The 22,007-nt window shown below is 45.3% G+C and overlaps 1 protein-coding gene across 2 annotated transcripts in view; it reads right to left on the reverse strand.

Annotated features, from left to right (window-relative positions):
* Positions 1 to 21,184: 21,184 nt before the first annotated feature.
* ANO4 (anoctamin 4) overlaps positions 21,185 to 22,007 on the reverse strand; it is a 416,268-nt gene continuing 415,445 nt past the window's right edge. For both annotated transcript variants that reach the window (XM_063927829.1, XM_063927830.1), the window contains one exon: positions 21,185 to 21,751. The gene's annotated coding sequence lies outside the window, so the exon portion shown is untranslated. The remainder of the gene's footprint in view (positions 21,752 to 22,007) is intronic.

The raw sequence follows: 22,007 nt of genomic DNA on the forward strand, positions 1-22,007 counted from the left end.
TCAGGATTCTGACCATCAGGAAATTAACTGCGACATATATATATATATATATATATATATATACAGACAAGAATGTGAGAATGTCTATATATATATATATATATATATATATAGACAAGAATGTTCTACCAGTGCTATTTATGTAGCAATTACATAATTACTTAAAATGACACTCCCAATTTACTGGGTGTCAGCTGACCCTTAAATATACAGTATTGGTTGGCTACTGAGAAAGTATGTGGTAATGGGGGATAAGGGTACAAGCGACCAATAGTATCAATCTGAACAGGGGAATGTCTCATAAATATGTTTAAAAAATTAGCAAAATAAATATAGTAAGAATATAACAAAATTTTTTATTTAAGTAACACAGGGTCTAAAAAAATATAAAAGAATTTAACGTTCAGATAGTCTGAATAAAAACAATTAAAATCGAGACATAAAAAAGAGTATAGAAAGCTTAACTGAGGTAGTAGGAGGTCAGTGGGGAAAAGCCCAACACGTTTCGTCCTTCAGAACCTTGAAGAAGTCTGAAGGATGAAACGCATTGGACTTTCCCCCACTGACCTCCTACTACCTCAGTTAAGCTTTCTATGCTCTTTTTTATATATCTCGATTTTAATTGTTTTTATTCAGATTAGCTGAATGTTAAATTCTTTTATAATTTTTTAGACCCTGTGTAACTTAAATAAAACATTTTGTTATATTCTTACTATATTTATTTTGCTAATTTTTTAAACATATTTATGAGACATTACCCTGTTCAGATTGATACTATTGGTCGCTTGTACCCTTATCCCCCATTACAATATATAGAAAATCCTGCTTTTGCCCCTGTATTGAAAATACTTTTAGGAGTTCAGGTTCTGATTTGCATGTAGTTTTTACTGTCAAGTTTTTACTATGCAGTTTTTACTGTTTTACTGTGAAGCTCCTCCACTCACCCGGTCATTCAGCCTTATTATATGGGTATTTAGACATCACTTTGAACCATCTGACCTCCTCTTTTTCCACTAATATGCTTATGGATACATTTTTATCAGGACAAGCACATCAGAAAACCTCACAATCTCATCAGGAGAAATGCTGGGCTGACCAACAATGGCGCCAGATGCTGATAAACAAGTTTCTTCTCCAGCTTCTAAAAAAAGGTGCAGCAATAGCTGAGGTTCAGATTCACCACAGGTACACAGATCCTCTGACACCCTTGTTTCATATGATGATGTAGTGGCAGCAATCAAGTCCACTATGGGTCCCTTGCTGACTCAAGCTGTTGATGATATCACTACTCAGCTTCAAAACCCCACACAGAGAGTGTCTGAAACTGAGCAGCGAGTGGGTGGGTGGGATTTTTTCAACATCTAGCTGACTTGCAATGGGAGATTCTTAAGCTGAAAAGGAGACTCATCAGCACCGGAATAAGACTGATGACATAAAAGACAGGCCACAAAGAAACAACACTAGACTTGTGGGGCTGCCGGAATCACTTAAAGGTGAAGCCTTGGCCCAGTTTGTCCATATCACCCTGCCATCATTGCTGGGCATTGAGAAGAAATGTAGAGACTTGGTAATTGAGCGTGTTTATAGAGTTGGTCTTACACCTACAGTAAATCATCAGATACCCGTCCTAGCGTTACCTTATTTCGTTCCTTGAATTACAGTATCTACACGTCCTCACATTTTGGTCTGCTTCGAGGAAGAAGAAATCAATTTCCTGGCAAGGCACAAATTTCTATCTTTTTCAGGATTTATCAGCGTTATCTAGAGCATGCAAAGTTTTCTCCCTTATTTGTTGGCAGGAGGGGGCCTGGACTGCACACCCCAGCTTCTTTCAATGAAATGTGCTACCTTGCTAGGGCTCAGTACTGCAATATAGGAACAAAAATGCAGGTGCATTATACCTATCAGAATTATAAGAAATGTAATTGTACATCTTAACAGAGGTTCTTGGCATACATTGACCAATATATGAGCCTGCCCACCATTCATGAAGGTGACCTCATCGAACAGGTTACTAACATTAAGCGGGTTCACCTCTACGGTGCAGGGCACCCCTAAAGCACCTCAGCCAAACCACCCCAGGGCACCATACAAATGTGTCCCCTATTTGTTCTCGGCTAGTGCAGGATAAGGAAAAAATTAATTTGAGTCCTTTATATGAATGGAGAAGCTACCCTCAGCACTAAAATGTGCTTCTATAGTTGCTGGTCCTGAGGGGCGCTTAATATATGACAAACACATTCAATGTCCCAGTGATTCTTTCGTATTAGCCAAATCGTACTGATATTGGTTTCTCAGGGACGATCCAAAATACATTTTCTAAAATAAGACCATCATATATTAATCTGCTCTTTCAATAACAGCACTTGTAGTCTCAGTGAAGATCAGCCTGATGGCCACAGAGCTGCAGAAATTGCCAGGAAAATGTCCACTGCGCCATTTTCCCAGAGATCTGCGCATGTGCATTAGGGTCTCAGACTCTCTACAGCGATGAATCGATACCTGCGCCCGGCAGAGAGGAGGGGGCCTGGATGGAGGAGGCTGCAAATGGGCCTCTCCTCTCTTAAAAATCCCCTGCAGCAGGGACATTTTTGCTGGTACAATTCAAAACATCTGCCAGAAAAAAACGCTCACTACAGATATGCTGGCATTGCACAAAGCTCCTGTGAAGATGACGTTTCACTGAAAGTAATGTTTTTGAAGGTTGTTGGGGAAAATGGAAAACTGTTCAAAATTAATGAAACTTTGGTTAGATTCTTGCAGTGTTACCCTACACCAATTTATAAATAAATTAGAGATGTGTGGCGGAAACTTTTCGTGTTCTGTGTTTTGGTTTTGGATCTGGATTGGTTTTGCCAAAACCACCCTTTTTCTGGTTTTGGATCTGGATGATTTAAAAAAAAAAAACACAGCTAAGATCCCAGAATTTGGGGGTACTTTTGATCCTACGGTATTATTAACCCCAATAACATTAATTTCCACTCATTTCCAGTCTATTCTGAACATCTCACAATATTGTTTTTAGGCCAAAAGGTTGCACCGAGGTCGCTGGACGACTAAGCTAAGTGACACAAATGGATAGCACAAACACCTGGCCCATCTAGGAGTGGCACTGCAGTGGCAGACAGGATGGCAGTTTTAAAAACTAGGCCCCAAAGAGCACATCATGCAAAGAAGAAAAAGAGGCGCAAGATGGAATTGTCCTTGGGCCCTCCCACCCACCCTTATGATGTATAAACAGGAGATGCACACTTCAACAAACCAATCATTTCAGCGACAGGGTCTACCACACGACTGTGGCTGAAATGATTGGTTTGTTTGGGCCCCCACAAAAAAAGAAGCAAGTAATCCCGCCACCAAATAAAGAAGCAATTAATCTCTCCTTGCACAAACTGGCTCTACAGAGGCAAGATGTCGTCCTTATCCTCCGATTCCTCACCCCTTTCAGTGTGTACATCCTCATCCTCACAGAGTATTAATTCGTCCCCACTGGAATCCACAATCACAGGTCCCTGTGTACTTTCTGAAGGCAATTGCTGGTAAAGGTCTTCCTGGAGGAATTTATAATTCATTTTGATGAACATCATCTTCTCCACATTTTGTGGAAGTAACCTCCTGCTCCAATCGATGACAAGGTTAATGACTGCACTAAACGCTCTTTCGGAGTACGCACTGGAGGGGGAGCAACTTAGGTAAAATAAAGCCAGTTTGTGCAAGGGCCTCCAAATTGCCTCCTTTGTCTGCCAGTTTACATACGGACTGCCTGACATGCCTACTTGGATACTGTCACCCATATAATCCTCCACCATTCTTTCAATGGTGACAGCATCAAATGCAGTGACAGTAGACATGTCAGTAATTATTGGCAGCTCCTTCAGTCCGGACCAGATGTGAACACTTGCTCCTGACTGCCCTGCATCACCGCCAGCGGGTGGACTAGGAAATGTTATCCTTTTCCTCGCAGCCCCAATTGCGGGAGAAAATGAAGGAGGAGCCGTTGATGGCAGGGCCGTCTTTTCGTATGGGCTCAATGGGCTCTTGCCCAAGGGCCCCATGAGTATAAGGGCCCTAGGCTGATAGCTGAGGGTCCCCTCTTTCCAGGGGTACCAGATTTTTTAAAATCGGACCTGGGGAACCAGAGATATCCGACTTGAAAGCAGTGGTCCCCATCCAAGCCTGTTAATTGCTCTTCCCAGCCAGATATCTCGGGTTCTGTCTGACTTAGATATTTTCTGAGGGTATAATCCAAAAGCTGTGACTCACCCCTTTTGATGGAAACTGGCAGCTTGTCTCTACTATGGCCAGAACCAGAGATATCAGCCTTCCAGCAGCTGGTCCCTGCTCCAGCTCCACACACCTAATATGCAGTTTTATAATTTTGTTGGTGAATTGCTCTGGCTCCTAAACTCTGATCCCCAAGTTCCCAGTATCTCCTGAAAGGTGGGACTCTCTAGTTTTTTATCCCATTCAAAGCTAAGAAATATATTTTAAGGAACTTGAAATATCTGCAGTCAAGCAAGCTGCCCTCCCACTGGAAAATGATAAATATTAAGCCCACTCCACTATCCACCCCTCCTCTACGTATTAAACACCCCCTACCACCCAGGAAGACATGTACCAGGGCTTCTTCATTCAACCCAATGCCCCCTCTACAGTTTAGCCCCATCTGTGCCGTAAAGGAGTAATTAGCAGAAATTACTGCTCCAGGTCCTACATGCTGATCAGAAGATAGAACACCCCCTACCGCCCACGGGACATCAAAGCTACCCCCCCACCTCTACCGCTGGAGTATGGGTAGGGGGCCCAGTACACTGCTGTGCCCCGGGGCCTACACTGCTGTTAAGACGGCCCTAGTTGATGGATCAGGTTCCACTTGAGTTGACAATTTTCTCACCAGCAGGTCTTTGAATCTCTGCAGACTTGTGTATGCCAGATAGAGAGATACAACACAGGCTTTAAATCAAGGATCTAGCACGGTGGCCAAAATGTAGTGCTCTCATTGACCACCCTTGAATCCTGGCAAAGCGAATAAAGGGCTCCATCCACAAGTCCCACATACTTAGCGGAATTGCTCCATCTTAGCTGATCCAGCTGCTTCTGCAAAAGCCTGATGAGGGGAATGACCTGACTCAAGCTGGCAGCGTCTGAACTGATTTCACATGTGGCAAGTTCAAAGGGTTGGGGAACCTTGCACAACACAGAAATCATTTTCCACTGTGCTTAAGTCAGGTGCATTCCCCCTCCTTTGCCTATATCGTAGATGGATGTATAGGCTTGAATGGCCTTTTGCTGCTCATCCATCCTCTGAAGCATATAGAGTGTTGAATTCTACCTCGTTACCACCTCTTGCACCAGGTGATGGCAGGACAGTTCAGGAGTGTTTGCTGTTGCTCCAGTTTTCGGCATGCAGTTGCTGAATGTCAAAAGTGGCCCGCAATTTTTCGAGCCACCGACAGCATCTCCTGCACGCCCCTGTCATTTTTAAAAAAAATTCTGCACCACCAAATTCATTGTATGTGCAAAACATGGGACGTGCTGGAATTTGCCCAGATGTAATGCACGCACAATATTGGTGGCGTTGTCAGATATTACAAATTCCCAGGAGAGTCTAAGTGGAGTAAGCCATTGTGCGATGATGTACCTCAGTTTCCGTAAGAGTTTGTCAGAGTTGTGCCTCTTACGGAAATCTGTGCTACACAGCGTAGCCTGCCTAGGAACGAGTTGCCGTTTGTAAGATGCTGCTGCTGGTGCTGCTGCTGTTGTTGCTGCGGGAGGCAATACATCTACCCAGTGGGCTGTCACAGTCATGTAGTCCTTAGTTTGCCCTGCTCCACTTGTCCACATGACCATAGTTAAGTTGACAGTGGGTACAACTGCATTTTTCAGGATACTGAGGACAGTTTTCTCAATGTCCCTGTACAGTCCGGGAATCGCTTGCTAGTGAAGAGGAATCTAGATGGGATTTGGTACCGGGGATACAGTACGTCCAACAACTGTCTAAATCCCACTGCACTAATTGCGGATACTGGCCCTCATTCCGAGTTGATCGGTCGCAAGGCGAATTTAGCAGAGTTACACACGCTAAGCCGCCGCCTACTGGGAGTGAATCTTAGCTTCTTAAAATTGCGACCGATGTATTCGCAATATTGCGATTACTAACTACTTAGCAGTTTCAGAGTAGCTCCAGACTTACTCTGCCTGTGCGATCAGTTCAGTGCTTGTCGTTCCTGGTTGACGTCACAAACACACCCAGCGTTCGCCCAGGCACTCCCACCGTTTCTCCGGCCACTCCTGCGTTTTTTCCGGAAACGGTAGCGTTTTCAGCCACACGCCCCTGAAACGCCGTGTTTCCGCCCAGTAACACCCATTTCCTGTCAATCACATTACGATCGCCGGAGCGAAGAAAAAGCCGTGAGTAAAAATACTTTCTTCATAGTAAAGTTACTTGGCGCAGTCGCAGTGCGAACATTGCGCATGCGTACTAAGCGGATTTTCACTGCGATGCGATGAAAAATACCGAGCGAGCAACTCGGAATGAGGGCCACTGTACGCACGTCTAACACCAGCATAGTTGTTATGGCCTCAGTAATCCGCTTTGCAACAGGGTGACTGTTGTCATATTTCATCTTCCTCGCGAAGGACTGATGGACACTCAATTGCTTAGTTGAAGTAGTACAAGTGGTAATCTGTCTACCCCTGTGGGATGATGATCGACTCCCAGCAGCAACAACAGCAGCGGCAGATGCAGTAGGCGTACTACTCAAGGATCCTCTGGAGGAATCCCGGTTAGGAGAGGACTCGTCAGTCATGCCAGTGACATGGCCTGCAGGACTACTTACGTTCCTGACTGAGGAGGAAATTGACATTGAGGGAGTTGGTGGTGTGGCTTGCATGCGGTTGGGTACAACAGTAAGAAGGGATTTAGGTGTCAGTGGACTGCTTACGCTCTTAACCAAAGTTTCTGAACTTGACAATGACTTCTGATGAATGCGCTGCAGGTGACGTATAAGGGATGATGTTCCTAGGTGGTTAGCAGCCTTACCCCTGCTTATTACGTATTGACAAAGGCAACACACGGCTTGACACCTGTTGTCCGGATTTGTGGGGAAATAATTCCACACCAAAGAGGTGGGTTTTTTTTGTATTTTGCCCTGGCATCACAATGCGCTTTCTCATCCCATGGACAACAACTGTCTACACTGGAGCATTATTCAAACAAACCACATCACTATCAGAATCCTCATCGTCAACTTCCTCCTCAGCGCTAATTACACCAATATCCTCCTCATCCAGGTGTACGTCTACAGTGACATCCTCAATCTCAGTATCAGCAACTGGACTGGCGGTGCTCCTCCCAGCACTTGCAGGGGCCGTGCAAATGGTGGTAGGAGCCTCCTCTTTCCATACAGTCTTGGGAAGGTCAGGCCTAGACATCACAACCGCGGACACACTTGCAGAGCCGGCCCTAGCCAATATGATGCCCTAGGCAAGATTTTGGCTGGTGCCCCCTAGCACCACCGCTGGTTCAGCCTCTGACCTTCCACCTCTTTCCCAGTACCATCACCCCTCACCCATAGCAGTCCTTATTTTGGTGTTTGTACCCCCTATATTTGAAATAGGAATAGTTCGCACATTTGGCGCACAGCCCAAAAAGGGGGGTGTTTGCTGGCAAGGGGCATGGCCACACACATTAACCCCAATTCCAATTACGCCACACAGTACTGCAACTTTATTCACATTTGATCATGTGATAGTGTCTACAATTCATATTACATCCCACAGTAGTATCACTTTACCTTATTAACGTTACTCCTCACAGTAGAGCCCCTAATTCACATTACATCACACTGAATTGCTCCTTATATTCACATTACACCACACCCTATTGCTCTTTATTCACATTAGATGACACAGTAGTGCCCTTTCTATACGCAACGCCACATAGTAGAGCACCTGAGCACCTTATACACATAATGCCACACATTAGTAATCCATTTATACACATTCAACACAGTAATGCCCCTTACACATATGAGACACCTTATTACGGTCCTTATAAAAATAATGCGCCTTACACATTATGACAACCTTTATTAATACCCTTTTACACATAATGTCCCTTACACATATGCCGCACATTAATGCCCTTATACACATAATGATACACAGTGCCCCTACACATTTGCTGCACATTATTAGTGCCCCTATACACATAATGACATACATACAGTAGTACCCTGTTACACATATGCCGCACATTATTAATGCCCTTATACACATGACACACATAGGGCCCCTTACACATATATTGCACATTATTAATTAATTTTTACATGACACACATAATGCTCCTTACACATATTCCGAACACTACTGCACAACCAACCCACTCACATGCACACAACACTCACACTGCCACTAACACTGTGACATCTGCCTCTGCTTGGATACAGATGTGTCCTCATAAATCTTGCCTCAATGCTAACGTCGGCCACACCTTTTTTATTTTATTTTTATGAAAATGCATCTTATTTGCATTGCTATGTGGCTAGGATGCACAAGCAGCTTCTGATGATTAAAATGATATGCTGCATGCCTATATACTGCGTGAGACTGTGGCTGTATCTGCATATGAAATGCTACATACGGAATATAGGCATGCCGCATATCATTTTAATCAGCAGAAGCTGCTGATGCCCCTAGGCATATCAAATGCCCTAGGCAATTGCCTAGTTTGCCTATGCCTATGGCCGGCTCTGCACACTTGGACTCTCCTTGGGGATTTGTGATATCTCTGAACACACAGTTATTTTTTCCTGTGCTTTAACAAGCTTCATTTTTTTTATTTATCGAGAGGGAGGAGGGCTTCCATCCTCATGAGAAGCTGAGCCACCAGTCATGAACATAGGCCAAGGCCTTAGCCTTTCCTTGCTACTTCATGTCGTGAATGGCATATTGCCAATTTTACATTTCTCATTAGATAATTTCTTTTTTTTCTGAATATTAATTTTTGCTTCGTGGATTTTACATGCTCTCTATGACATTGGGCATTGGCCTTAGCAGACGACGTTGATGGAATTGCATCGTCAATGTCATGACTGGTTACTTCAGCAGCTTCAGCACTAGTACTAGGAACTGGAAGTGGTTCCTGATCTTTCACTATTTTTTCTAATTGTTGTTCTCCATTTCACAGGACAGCACCCTTTTATTATTACAGCACACATAACAATACCCCTTTATTTTCACAGCACCCCTGTATTCTTACAGCATACAGGACCAGTGTACTTTTATTTTAACAACACAAGCACTCCTGAATTTTTAAAGCATACAGGGCCAGTGTAATAGACAAGTGAGCTTTTATTTTAACAGTAGCACGCCTGAATTTTTACACCATACTAGACAGGGCCAGCGCCCCTGTATTTTCGCAGAATACAGGACCAGTGTGCTTTTAACAACTGCACCCCTGCATTTTTACAGCATACAGGACCAGTGTGCTTTTATTTTGACAGAAGCACCCCTGAATTTTTACAGCATACAAGACTGGGTCAGCACCCCTGTATTTTTACAGCATACAGGACCAGTGTGCTTTTATTTTAACAACAGAAGCACCCCTGATTTTTTTTACAGCATACAAGATTGGGCCAGCACCCCTGTATTTTCACAGCATATAGGACCAGTGTGCTTTTATTTTAACAACAGCACGCTTGAATTTTTACAGCATACAGGAGGACAGTGCCCCTGCCCCCTGTACAACACAGGGACAGCCAGGACAGCAACACCCATGTACAACTGCAGCACCCCTAACAGCACATGAAACACCAATGACAGCCAGGACAGCACCCCTAACAGCACAGGTACACTATGGTGACAGGAGAAGCACCCCTACAGAGCACACACTGACCCCACCCGACGCCACCACCCACAGAGAGACAGAGGTCTGTCTCCCCCACTCTCTGGAGTGAAAATGCCGGTGACGCGCGGCTGTTTATATGGAATCCAAAACCCACGAGAATCCGACAGCGGGATGATGTTTTTCCTCGTTCTGGTTTCCGAGTCTGGCGGTAAGTCCCGTGCCGGACTCGGATCCGGGCTCGAAGCATGATGTTCAGGGGGGAGGTGTTCAGTTCTCTGGAAACCGAACCCGCTCATCTTTAAAAAATAAAAAAAAAGGAGAAATATTTTTTGGGAGTTTGCTGCTATGGTATTATATCTAAGATTAAATCACTGCTAGACAGTTGGAAACTTTTACCTCTTTCACTTTTATTTCGAGCAGTTGTCATAAAATCAGTTCTCTTTCCTTAAATGACTTCATTCAAATGCTCCCGATTGCTCTCTCTAAAGGCAGGTACACACTAGACGTTTTTGAACCAATAAAAATAAAGATAAATACGTCCCTTAAAATTTCCCCATCTGCAGAATAAAAGATAAAGTGTATACACACTGACAGAAATAGTGAGCAATATCGTTCAGTGACATCATCCCTCCCATCCCTGAACATGCAGTCATGAAAGATATAGCCTAAATTGGACTGCATGTTCAGTTGATAAATGATAACGACCCGCGGGGGCGTGCATTACTATCGTTATCGTGCATAGACACTTGACGATATGCGCAATAATATCTTTATCTTTATTATGCATATGGTCCACTTAAATCATGTAGTGTGTATGCCCCTTAAAGGTGACCAAACTTTCCTTACCCAATTATTCTCAAGATTTTTATGGCAGAGTAAACGTCCTAGAATTGCAATGTCAGGTACGTGCGGGCCCGCGGGTCGCATGTGACATCCTCTGATCATACATGCAGCCCATATTATCCAACGTAATTGTATGCACATAGTACTATGGGGGTCATTCCGACCTGATCGCACGCTGCGCTTCTTCGCAGCCATGTGATTGGATTGGAGCTGCGCATGCGCTGCAGCCGCTTTGCGCAGATGCATTGTTGCCCGTTGCTGGGCAGCGACACCTCCAACGAAGAAAGTGGTTGCAGCGGCAACCGCAAGAAGATTGACAGGAGGAAGGCGGTCCGGGCGTCAACTGACCATTTTCGGGGTGTGGAGATCCGAACGCAGGCGGATGTCTGACGTCAATTCCTGGACCTGCCACGCTGAAGTGATCACACAGGGTAAGTATGTCTAGCTCTAGTATACTTTTGCACAAAACCTTTTTTGCATAGCACGGCTTCACAAGCGAACGCAGCCTTGCTAAGCAAAATACAACTGATCCATAGGCGGCGTTTACCTGATCGCACGGGCAGCAAAAAGTTGCTGCGTGCGATCAGGTCAGAATGAACCCCTATGTTTTATGCACATACAATGCATCATTCAATCAGCATCATTTGAGTGTATGCTATTTGTGAGTCATACAGTGGATCGAGAGATGATCCATCATATAGCGGCGCACGATGGATCGTAAGATCGTATGCACATCATGTGTCATAAAAACACCAAATCATGAGTCCGGGACTGCCAGGGAGCTGCCGGGGAGTTCAAGGGAAATTGTGAGACGACTCGCAGCTGATGCTGGTCACTCTAATGTATGGCCAGCCATACGCGCACGCAGGGGGGGTTTCGGAGTACCCAGAATCCCCCGATTGGCCGCCGATCTATCGAGGAGCTGTCCAATTTTTTTTTCTCTGTGGTAGATCCATAGCGCAGCCTCGCAGTGTAGGTGTACACTTCCTGCGCATCTCCAGGCTGGCCGCGCGCATGCTGGCAGAGAAAGCAGCTCCTCTCAGGCTGAGAGATGAGAAGCGCCGGCGCAGCAACATTGTAACAGCGCTGCAGTGCTTATAGCTTCACTAGCGGCCAGCAGGCAGGCATGGACTCTGTGAGTGAGGCAGTGCGAGGTGAGACATATGCCGGGGGCGGGCACCGGTATTCTTAATAGCGGAGATGTTTGACAAGGGGCAATGATGGTGCCCTGTACTGTCCATCCATGAAGGGAGGGATGATAGTGCTGCTACGCTGTTTGTTTATGAGAAGGGGGGGATGTTGGTGCTGTGTCTGTCTGTGGAGGGAAGGGGGGTTGCTGGGGGGTGATGGTGCTCTGTCTGTGGAGGGACAGGCGGGTTGCTGGGGGGAATGATGGTGCTCTGTCTATGGAGGGTAGGGGGTGGGGGGGGGGGGGGGGGTTGCTGGAGGGAATGATATGCCTGTGCTGTTTATGGGGGGGAATGATGGTGGCTGTTACACACACAATTGAATAGCAGGCTGCCCTCATTGCAGGAATAATCAGACAACAGATGAGGGGTTCACCAACGTTTCAATGCTATTCAGTTCAGCATATGCTCTATCTGGACCGTCCATGGCGCCATCTGCTCGCAGGTTCCCAACGCAGAAGAATTACATCATATTGGGATGCCAGAATCGGCGTTACGGAGGGAGCCGCACCACCTAATGTTGAATTGAATAACAATGAAATGTTGGTGAATTCTTAGTCTCTGATTATTCCTGCAATGAGTTCCGCCTGCTATTCAGTTGTATATACTGGAGACGCAATGCTAGAGTTATTAGGGACGGCATCTGCACTTACATTATATTACATACTGAGTGGAGTGCTGCGTCATAAGGATATACCTAGAATCTGACAGATAAGAACAACTTGGCCCATCTAGTCTGCCCATGCGCACACACACACACACACTAGGGTTATTTTTCTTATTGGGAGCCAATTAACATACCAGTATATTTTTGGAATGTGGGAGGAAACCAGAGTACTTGGAGGAAACCCAAGCAGCACGGGGAGAATATACAAACTCCACACAGTTCCCATGGTGGGAATCGAACCCATGACCTCATTTCTCCATCCATACTGCTTTACAGTCAACAGAGGGTTGGCAATGTATATTGCTAATGTGTATTAGCACAATGCTTAAAATTAGGTACAGTAAATACTGTGCTGAACCTAATAAGTTGCAGCTAGATAATTTACTTTAATCACTACATGGTTCCACAGTATACAAGTTAAATTATAAAATAAGAATTCCCTTTAGCACATACCTTATGCAACTCCCATAAAACAATAAATTTTTTCATTGATCTTTAAAAAAAAATGCTACACCTGGCACTTCAGGAAGGCACAATCCACATGACAATAAAATATAAAATGTATGTTTTATTAAAAATCAAATATAAAAATACAAGTAGTACTCCCGGGAGCTAATTAGTCATAATTGGTGTACACAATGACAGCATACAGCATTACTTGTAACATTAATTGCAATGTATATCTAATGTTACTGTAGAATCACGCAGTCTCAATAATTACAGGACAATGGCAGATTATATAGTCCTTCTAATGATTCTTAATAGACTCACATGTACAGATCATTAGGATACTCAGCTCCTTACTTATAGTAACAGGGAGTAAAGAGGGCATTACATGTGTAATCTTCACTACTACAGGGGCATTCTGTGTATAAGCATCACTACAACAGGGAGCGTCATGTGTGTAAGCATCACTACTACAGGGGGTGTTAGGTGTGTAAGCGTCACTACTACAGGGGGCATTATGTGTAAGCATCACTACTACAGGGGGCATTATGTGTGAAAGCATCACTACTAAAGAGGGCATTGTATGTGTAAGCATCACTACTACAGGGGGCGTTACGTGTGTAATCATCACAACTACAGAAGGCGTTGTGTGTGTAAGCGATACCACTACAGGGGGTGTTAGGCGTGTAAGCATCACTACCACCAGGCGCGTTACGTGTGTAAGCATCACTACTACAGAGGGCATTGTGTGTGTAAGAGGTACTACTACAGGGGGTGTTAGATGTGTAAGCGTCACTACTACAGGGGGCGTTATGTGTATAGGCATCACTACAACAGGGAGCGTTATGTGTATAAGTCACTACTACAGGGGGCGTTATGTTTATAGGCATCACTACAACAGGGAGCGTTATGTGTATAAGAGTCACTACTACAGGGGGCGTTGTGTGTGTGTAAGTGTCACTACTAAGGGAATGTTATGTATGTAAGCGTTACTACTACAGGGGGCGTTATGTGTGAAAGTGTTACTACTACAGGGGGCGTTACGTGTGTAAGTCTCACTAATACAGAGAGCGTTGTGTGTGTAAGAGTTACTACTACAGCAGGTGTTAGGTGTGTAAGCATCAATACAACCGGGGGCATTGCATGTGTAAGCGCCACTACTACAGGGGGTGTTAGGTGTGTAAGCATCACTACTACAGGGGGAGATATGTGTATAAACATCAGTACTGCAGGGGGGCGGAACGTGTGTAAGCATCACTGCTACAATGGGCGTTGTGTGTGTAAGCATCACTACCACAGAGGGCTTTGTGTGTGTAAGTGGTACTACTACAGGGGCATTATGAGAATAAGCGTCAACACCACAGGGGGCGTTACGTGTGTAAGTGTCACTACTACAGGGGGTGTTATGTGTTTAAGCATTACTACGACAGGGGGTGTTATGTGTTAAAGCGTTACTATTACAGGGGGCATTACGTATGTTAGCATCACTACTATAGAGGGCATTGTGTAAGCAGTACTACTATAGGGAGTGGTAGGTGTGTAAGCGTCACTACTACAGGGGTCATTATGTGTGTAAGCATCTCTACTACAGAGGGCATTGTGTGTGTAAGCGTCACTACTACAGGGGGTGTTATGTGTATAGGCGTCACTTCTACAGGGGGTGTTAGGTGTCTAAGTTTTACTACAACAGGGAGCCTTATGTGTATAAGCATCAGTACTACAGGGGGCGTTATGTGTGTAAGCATCACTACAACCGGGGGCGTTATGTGTGTAAGCGTCACTACTACAGGGGGTGTTATGTATATAGGCATCACTTCTACAGGGGTTGTTAGGTGTGTAAGTTTTACTACAACAGGGATCCTTATGTATATAAGCATCAGTACTACAGGGGGCGTTATGTGTGTAAGCATCACTACAACCGGGGGCGTTATGTGTGCAAGCGTTACTACTACGGGGAATGTTAGGTGTGTAAGCATCACGACTACAGGGGGCATTATGTGTGTAAGCATCCTTACTACTACAGGGGGTGTTAGGTGTGTAAGCATCACTACTACATGGGGCGTAACGTGTGTGTCACAACTATAGAGGGTGTTATGTGTGTAAGTGGTACTACTACTACAGGGGGTAGTAGGTGTGTAAGCATCACTACAGGGGCCATTATATGTATGTGTCACTACTACATAGGGCATTACGTGTGTAAGTGTCACTACTATAGAGGGCGTTGTGTGTGTAAGTGGTAATACTACTACAGGGAGTGTTAGGTGTGCAAGCGTCACTACTATAGGGGGCGTTATGTGTATAACCATCACTACTACAGGGAGCACTACATGTGTAAGCATCTCTGCTACAGAGGGTGTTATGTGTATAAGCATCACCACTACAGGGGGGCGTTATGTGTGTAAGGGTCACTACTACAGAGAGCGTTGTATGTTTAAGTGGTACTACTACAGTGGTGTTAGGTGTATGTGTCCCTACTACATAGGCATTATGTGTATAAGCGTCACTACAACACGGGCATTGTGTGTGTAAGAGGTACTACTACAGGGGGTGTTAGATGTGTGAGCGTCACTACTAAAGGGGGCATTGCGTGCAAGCATTACTTACTGTGTGTAAGCATCAGTACTACGGAGGGTTGTTAGGTGTGTAAGCGTCACTACCACAGGGAGCGATATGTGTGTAACCGTCACTACTACAGAGGGAGTTGTGTGTATAAGCATCACCACTACAGGGGGCGTTGTGTGTATGCGTCACTACTACAGGGAGCATTATGTGTTTAAACATCACTTCTACGGGGGGGCGCTACGTGTGTAAGCTCCATGACTACAGAGGGCATTGTGTGTGTAAGTGGTACTACAGGGGGTGTTAGATGTGTAAGTGTCACTACTACAGGGGGCATTATGTGTATAAGCATCACTTCAACAGGGGGCATTATGTGTGTAAGCGTCACTACTACAGGGGGTGTTAGATGTTTAAGCGTCACTACTATAGGGGACGTTATGTGTTTAAGCATTACTACTATAGAGGGCCGTTACGTGGGTAAGCATTACTACTACAGTGCGTTAGGTGTGTAAGAGTCATCATTACAGGCGGGCATTACATGTGTAAGCATCACTACTACAGAGGACGTTGTATGTTTAACCGGTACTGCTACAGGGGCATTATGTGTATAAGTGTCACAACAACAGTGGGCATTGTGTGTGTAAGCGTCAATACTACAGGGGTGTTAGGTGTGTGTCACTAGTGCAGGGGGTGTTAGGTGTGTAAGCGTCACTACTACAGGGGGCAATATGTGTGTAAGCATCACTACTACAGGGGGGTGTTAGGTGTGTAAGCATCACTTCTACAGAGGGTGTTATGTGTATAAATATCACTACTACAGGGGGCGTTACCTGTGTAATCGTCACTACTACAGACTGCATTGTGTGTGTAAGCGGTACTACTACAGGGGGTGTAAGGTGTGTAAGCATCACTACTACAGGGAGCGTTATGTGTATAAGCATCACTACAACAGGGGGCGTTATGTGTATAAACATCACTACTACAGGGGGTGTTAGGTGTGTAAGCATCACTACTACAGGGGGTGTTATGTGTATAAGTTGTGTGTAGAACAAGACCAGGGTAAGATTTACTTACCCCGTGCGATCAATCCAGCAATTCAGGTCCCGGAATTGACATCAGACATCCGCCCTCCAAATGCCTAGACACGCCTGTTTGGATCTCCACGCCCAGAAAACGGTGAGTTGACGCCTAGTTCCGCCTTCCTCCTGTTAATATTCTTGTGGTCGCTGCTGCGACCACTTTCTTTGTTAGCGGTGTCACTGCCCGGCGTCAGCCGTTGCTGGGCAACGGCGCACATGCGCAATGCATCCGCCGCGCATGTGCAGTTCCAACCCGATTGCACGGCTGCGGAGAAGCGCAGCGTGCGATCTGGTCGGAATGACCCATTGTGTATGCAAGAGGTACTACTACATGGAGTGTTAGGTGTGTAAGCATCACTCCGACAGGGGGCGTTATGTGTTTAAGCGTCACTACTATACGGGGCATTACATGTGTAAGCACTAATACTACAGTGGGGATTAGGTGTGTAAGCGTCACTACTACAGGGGACGTTATGTGTATAAGCGGCACAAGTACTGGGGGGTGTTACGTGTGGAAGCGTCACGACTACAGAGGGCATTGTATGTGTAAGCGGTACTACTACAGGGGGTGTAAGGTGTGGAAGCGTCACTACTAGAGGGGCATTATGTGCATAAGCATCACTACAACTGTGGGCGTTATGTGTGTAAGCGTTACTATTACAGGGGGTGATAGGTGTGTAAGTGTCACTAGTGCAGGGGGTGTTAGGTGTGTAAGCGTCACTACTAAAGGGGGCATTATGTGTATAAGCGTCACTACTACAGGGGGGAGTTACGCGTGTAAGCATTACCACTATAGGGGGCATTATGTGTGTAAGTGTCACCACTACAGAGAGCGTTGTGTGTGTAAGTGGTACTACTACAGGGGGCATTGTGTGTAAGCTGCACTACTACAGGGGGTGTTATGTATAAGCGGCACTACTACTGGGGGCATTATGTGTATAAGCGGCACTACTACTATTGGTAATATGTGTATAAGCAGCACTACTACAGGGGGCATTATGTGTAAGTGGCACTAGTATTGAGAGCATTATGTGGATAAGTGGCACTACTACTGGGGGCATTATGTGTACCGGCAGTAAAACTGGGAACTTTATGTGTATAAGTGGCACCATTGCAGGAAGCATTATGTGTATAAGTGGCACCATTGCAGGGGGCATTATGTGTATAAGCGGCACCTCTACTGGGGCATTATGTGATTAGCAGCACCACTATGGTGGGCATTAGGTGTATAAGCAGCACCAGTACTGGGGGCATTATGTGTATAAGCGGCACCACTACTGGGGGCATTATGTATAAGTCACACTACTACTGGGGGCATTGTGTATAAGCAGCACTACTACGTGTGGTGTAATGTGAATAAGACTGTGCTACTGTGTAGCATCATTTTAAATGGGGGTACGTGTGGCCACGCCCCTTCCTTATGAGACTACACCCCTTTGTAAAGTATGGGAAGGCGCAAGTTTATAGTTTGCAGGGTAGGGCGCCAAACACCCTAGCACCGGCCCTGCAGTAAAGCAAGTGCTTATTGGTCAACGTTTTAATCCTCTCTCCCTGTTCTGGCGTTTGCTGTACTGTAATTTACAGTGACATTCAGGTATCACTGAGTGCTGGCCGGATTTGCTGCTGGTTATCCATTACACTCAGGAGCAGTTGCTGGAGTGTGTCAGGCTATAGTACAGTAGACTATATATAAATATATATCTGCATATATATTATTTAATGTATTATTTTTTTACTGTAGATATTCTATCTAAATTTCTATAAGAAAATAATACATATATTTACCGTACATGATACAGAATGCTGCAGCATGTTTGTGTGATGGTCACCATAAAGTCACGCCAGCTCCTAACTGCTAAGATATCAATGCCAGGCAGAATGTTTATTACATGTTTTGTTGGTAATTGCTATTTTCTATTTATTGCACCTCCTGATTGTTTTGATAATGAATAAGAGCAGCTATCTGACAAGGGGAGTGACAAAAATTAAATATGCCTGTCCCTTTTGTAGTTTGTAGTATACAGCAAGCACCACTATGGCGTAGTACAGGGCCGGTTCTTAGCCTTTGTGGCGCCCAGGGCGAAAGTTTCCTCTGGCGCCCCCCCTTCCTCGACAGGCAAAACAGGGTTAGTGCGCGCCGTAGGCGTGCGTACAAAATAGGGGTGTGGCTTCATAGGGAAGGGGCGTGGCTACATTTATACCCCCTGTAGTTGTGCCCCCGGTAGATGTGCCCCCAGTAGAATTGTGCCCCTGTAGTTGTGCCCTCTGTAGAGTTTTGCCCCCTGTAGCTGTACCCCCAGCAGAGTTGTGCCCCCTGTAGGAGGGAGACAGAGCAAAAGAGGGAAACGGAGAAAGAGAGAGAGGGAGAGACGAAGAGAGAGTGGCAGACAGAGAGAGAGCGATGGGAGACGGACAGAGAGAGAGAGAAGGACGGAGATGGAGAGAGAGGGGCGAAGACGACGAGGGAGGAGATGGAGAGAGGGAGGGGCAGAGATGGAGAGGGGAAGACAGAGAGAAGGGGAGACTGAGAAAGAGAGAGAGGGGATAGATGGAGAGAGAGATGCAGACTGAGAAAGAGGAGGAGATGAAGGGAGGAAGACAGAGGGGTGAAAAGGAAAGAAGAGAGGGGGAGACAGAGAAAGAGAGAGAGAGAGGGGATAGATGGAGAGAGACAGACTGAGAAAGAGGGGGAGATGGAGAGAGAGAGGGGGATGAAGAGGAAGGGAGGGGGAGACTGAGAAAGAGGTCGAGCAGCACTTGCCACCTGTAGTACTCTAGCATTGTTTTTTTCCTACCGTCTGTGTCTTGTGCTGCTGCAGCTGCGCCTCGCGTGGAGATGGCCAGTACCTCTGCTTCCTGCCAATTGATTTTTGGTGCCAGGGACATCAGGGGACAGGAGGAGGGTGGAATATAAATATGAAAGGGAAGTGAGGAACTGAGAGAGTGGCCCCTCCTCCCCCTATGGTCGGGCAGTCCCACAAAGGCAGCATTATTGAGTATAGGGGGGAGGGGCAGAGACAGAGGCCCCTTCTCCCCAATTGAAAGGAGACTCAACACATAATTGGCAGCATCACAATGTTTGGGAGGAGGGGGAGGCGCACGAGAAGAGAGGGGAGGAGATGGGAGATAGTCCCTCCTCACCGCTCACAATCTGTAGCACGGCACTATTAAGTCCGTGGGGCGGACACGCTTGAGCGGGGAGTAGAGGGAAGAGTGGCTCCTCCTTCCTCTCCGGCCGGGACCCCAATTATGTGCTGCATTATCAATGATCATTACGGATACAAACGGGCAGTGGCGTCTGTCAATGTGACTCTTTGAAATGCCGGCGGCTGTGGGTTCCTTCACAGCGGCGGGACTCGGTGCAATGCACCGCTGCTAGTTCCGCCACTGGAGAATTGGGAGCGGCGGCAGCGACTCTCAGGATGCGGCGCCCCGGGCAAATATCCTGCTTGTCTGCGGAAAGAGCCGCTCCTGGCGTAGTATACAACAGTATGCGCCCGATTCTGAGTCAGACAAAGTTTCCGTTTTGGATGTAGTGGAGTGATGTTTTTCGTCTGAGTTACACAGCGCATAGCGGGTAATTCAGATCTGATCGATAGACAGCGATTTTTGCTGCCCTGCGATCAGATAGTTGCCGCCTACAAGGGAAGTGTGTTTTCGCTGTGCAAGTGTGCAAACGCATGTGTAGCAGAGCTGCACAAACTGATTTTGTATAGTCTCTGCGCAGCCCAGGACATACTCAGCCGCTGCAATCACATCAGGCTGCTCGGGACCAGATTTGACGTCAGACACCCTCCCTTCAAACGCTTGGACAAGCCCACGTTTTTCCAGATACCCTTCCTGTTAATCTCCTTGCGAACATATGCAAATGGATCTTTCGCACAAACCTGTCGCTGACCGGCGATCTCCGTTGCAGCCGTGCGCCGCACTGGCACAGTGCATACGCATGCGCAGTTCGGATCTGATCGCCGCTCAGCAGCGATCAGATCTGAATTACCCCCATAGATCCTGATGGTGTTGGTACAGTGTCACAGTACATAGAGACGCTAAATCTCACATTGGAGGCCATACTCAGACATGTTGGGGCAGTACCCGGTGGGGGTATACCTGGTGCAGTAGGTTAGAACTAGGAGAAACTCCTGTCTAACATTGACAGCAGATTCACATTTTTTCTATTAGGTTTGAGATACTGTACTATTTACACCAGTCTGTCAGAGTTTGTATTTGGACAATGATTAATTCATTTTTCTCGCCGCCGGATTGGATTGCATATATTTTGATTATAAATATTATATTTATTCGAAATATTTAACCGTTTATGCTGCCGCTGCCAAGCGCTTTTTAATTTGTCTTCTAATTGTCCTGTTTGATTTGTCTTTGTAATTGTTGTTTGTTTATGTGTTCTCAGGAGATTAAATAATATTTTTTTAATCATTTGTAATAAAAGTTAGGTTTTAACTTTTGAAAAGATCTTATTATTCCTTCACAAGAGTGCGCCCACAAAGAAGTCTACTTTCTTTTTCTTGTACCTCATAAATAGATGAAGAAATTTCAGGTGCATAATTCAATTTATTGCATCACATTATACAAGCATAAAATGTGGCTTTATGCCCAAGAACCTTTTCTGCTTGAAAATGTAATATTCTCCGTTTAGTTTTGGCTATGTACAAACATGAGGCTTCTTGAACTATGTACACATATTTACATTTATATAGGATGTACAACAATATAGAAACTTTCCTCAGAAATATCTGAAGTACAAAAACATATTGCGCTGTAAACAGGTTTGCAGTTCCAAGTCTGGTGATCGAATGGAAGATATCCTATAAGTCAGAGACTAGTGGGAATATTCACACTTTGTAAAACACCGGAAGCAATATGCAAAATAAACAGTACAAAAAGGTGGAAAAATGTCTGACTGAATCCTTTTCTGTATATAGAGTTTAAATAGCAGAAGGTGTCTTCCAGTGATCACATGCTCGCTGTGTAACTAGAAACACGCAATGTCACATAGCAAGATCATTTCACAGTAGATCAGTTGCTGGGTTCAAATGCTGTGCCGTGGCCTCGTATCTTGTTTCCATGCAATAAGTTGTAAGATACCAGTTCTAGTTCTCTGTAAAGAAAGGTCATGTAGTTAGAGGACATTAGTTTATGTCTTTTTCCCCCCAAAAAAGAAACTTATTTTATAGATGGCTCAAAATATGAGGCCTGTTTATCATTAAATATTTGTGGGCTATTTCCCAATAACAGCCATTATCAGCGTATATTGCCAATATTTAGTATCCCCAGATGTACTATGGAAGGATCCAACAGCTTCCATAGTCCCCATAGGTTTCTATGGGAGATGCAAAACTGCCAGATTTACCAAG

Source organism: Pseudophryne corroboree, chromosome 6 (genome assembly GCF_028390025.1).
Source record: "Pseudophryne corroboree isolate aPseCor3 chromosome 6, aPseCor3.hap2, whole genome shotgun sequence".
NCBI classification, from domain to species: Eukaryota; Metazoa; Chordata; class Amphibia; order Anura; family Myobatrachidae; genus Pseudophryne; species Pseudophryne corroboree.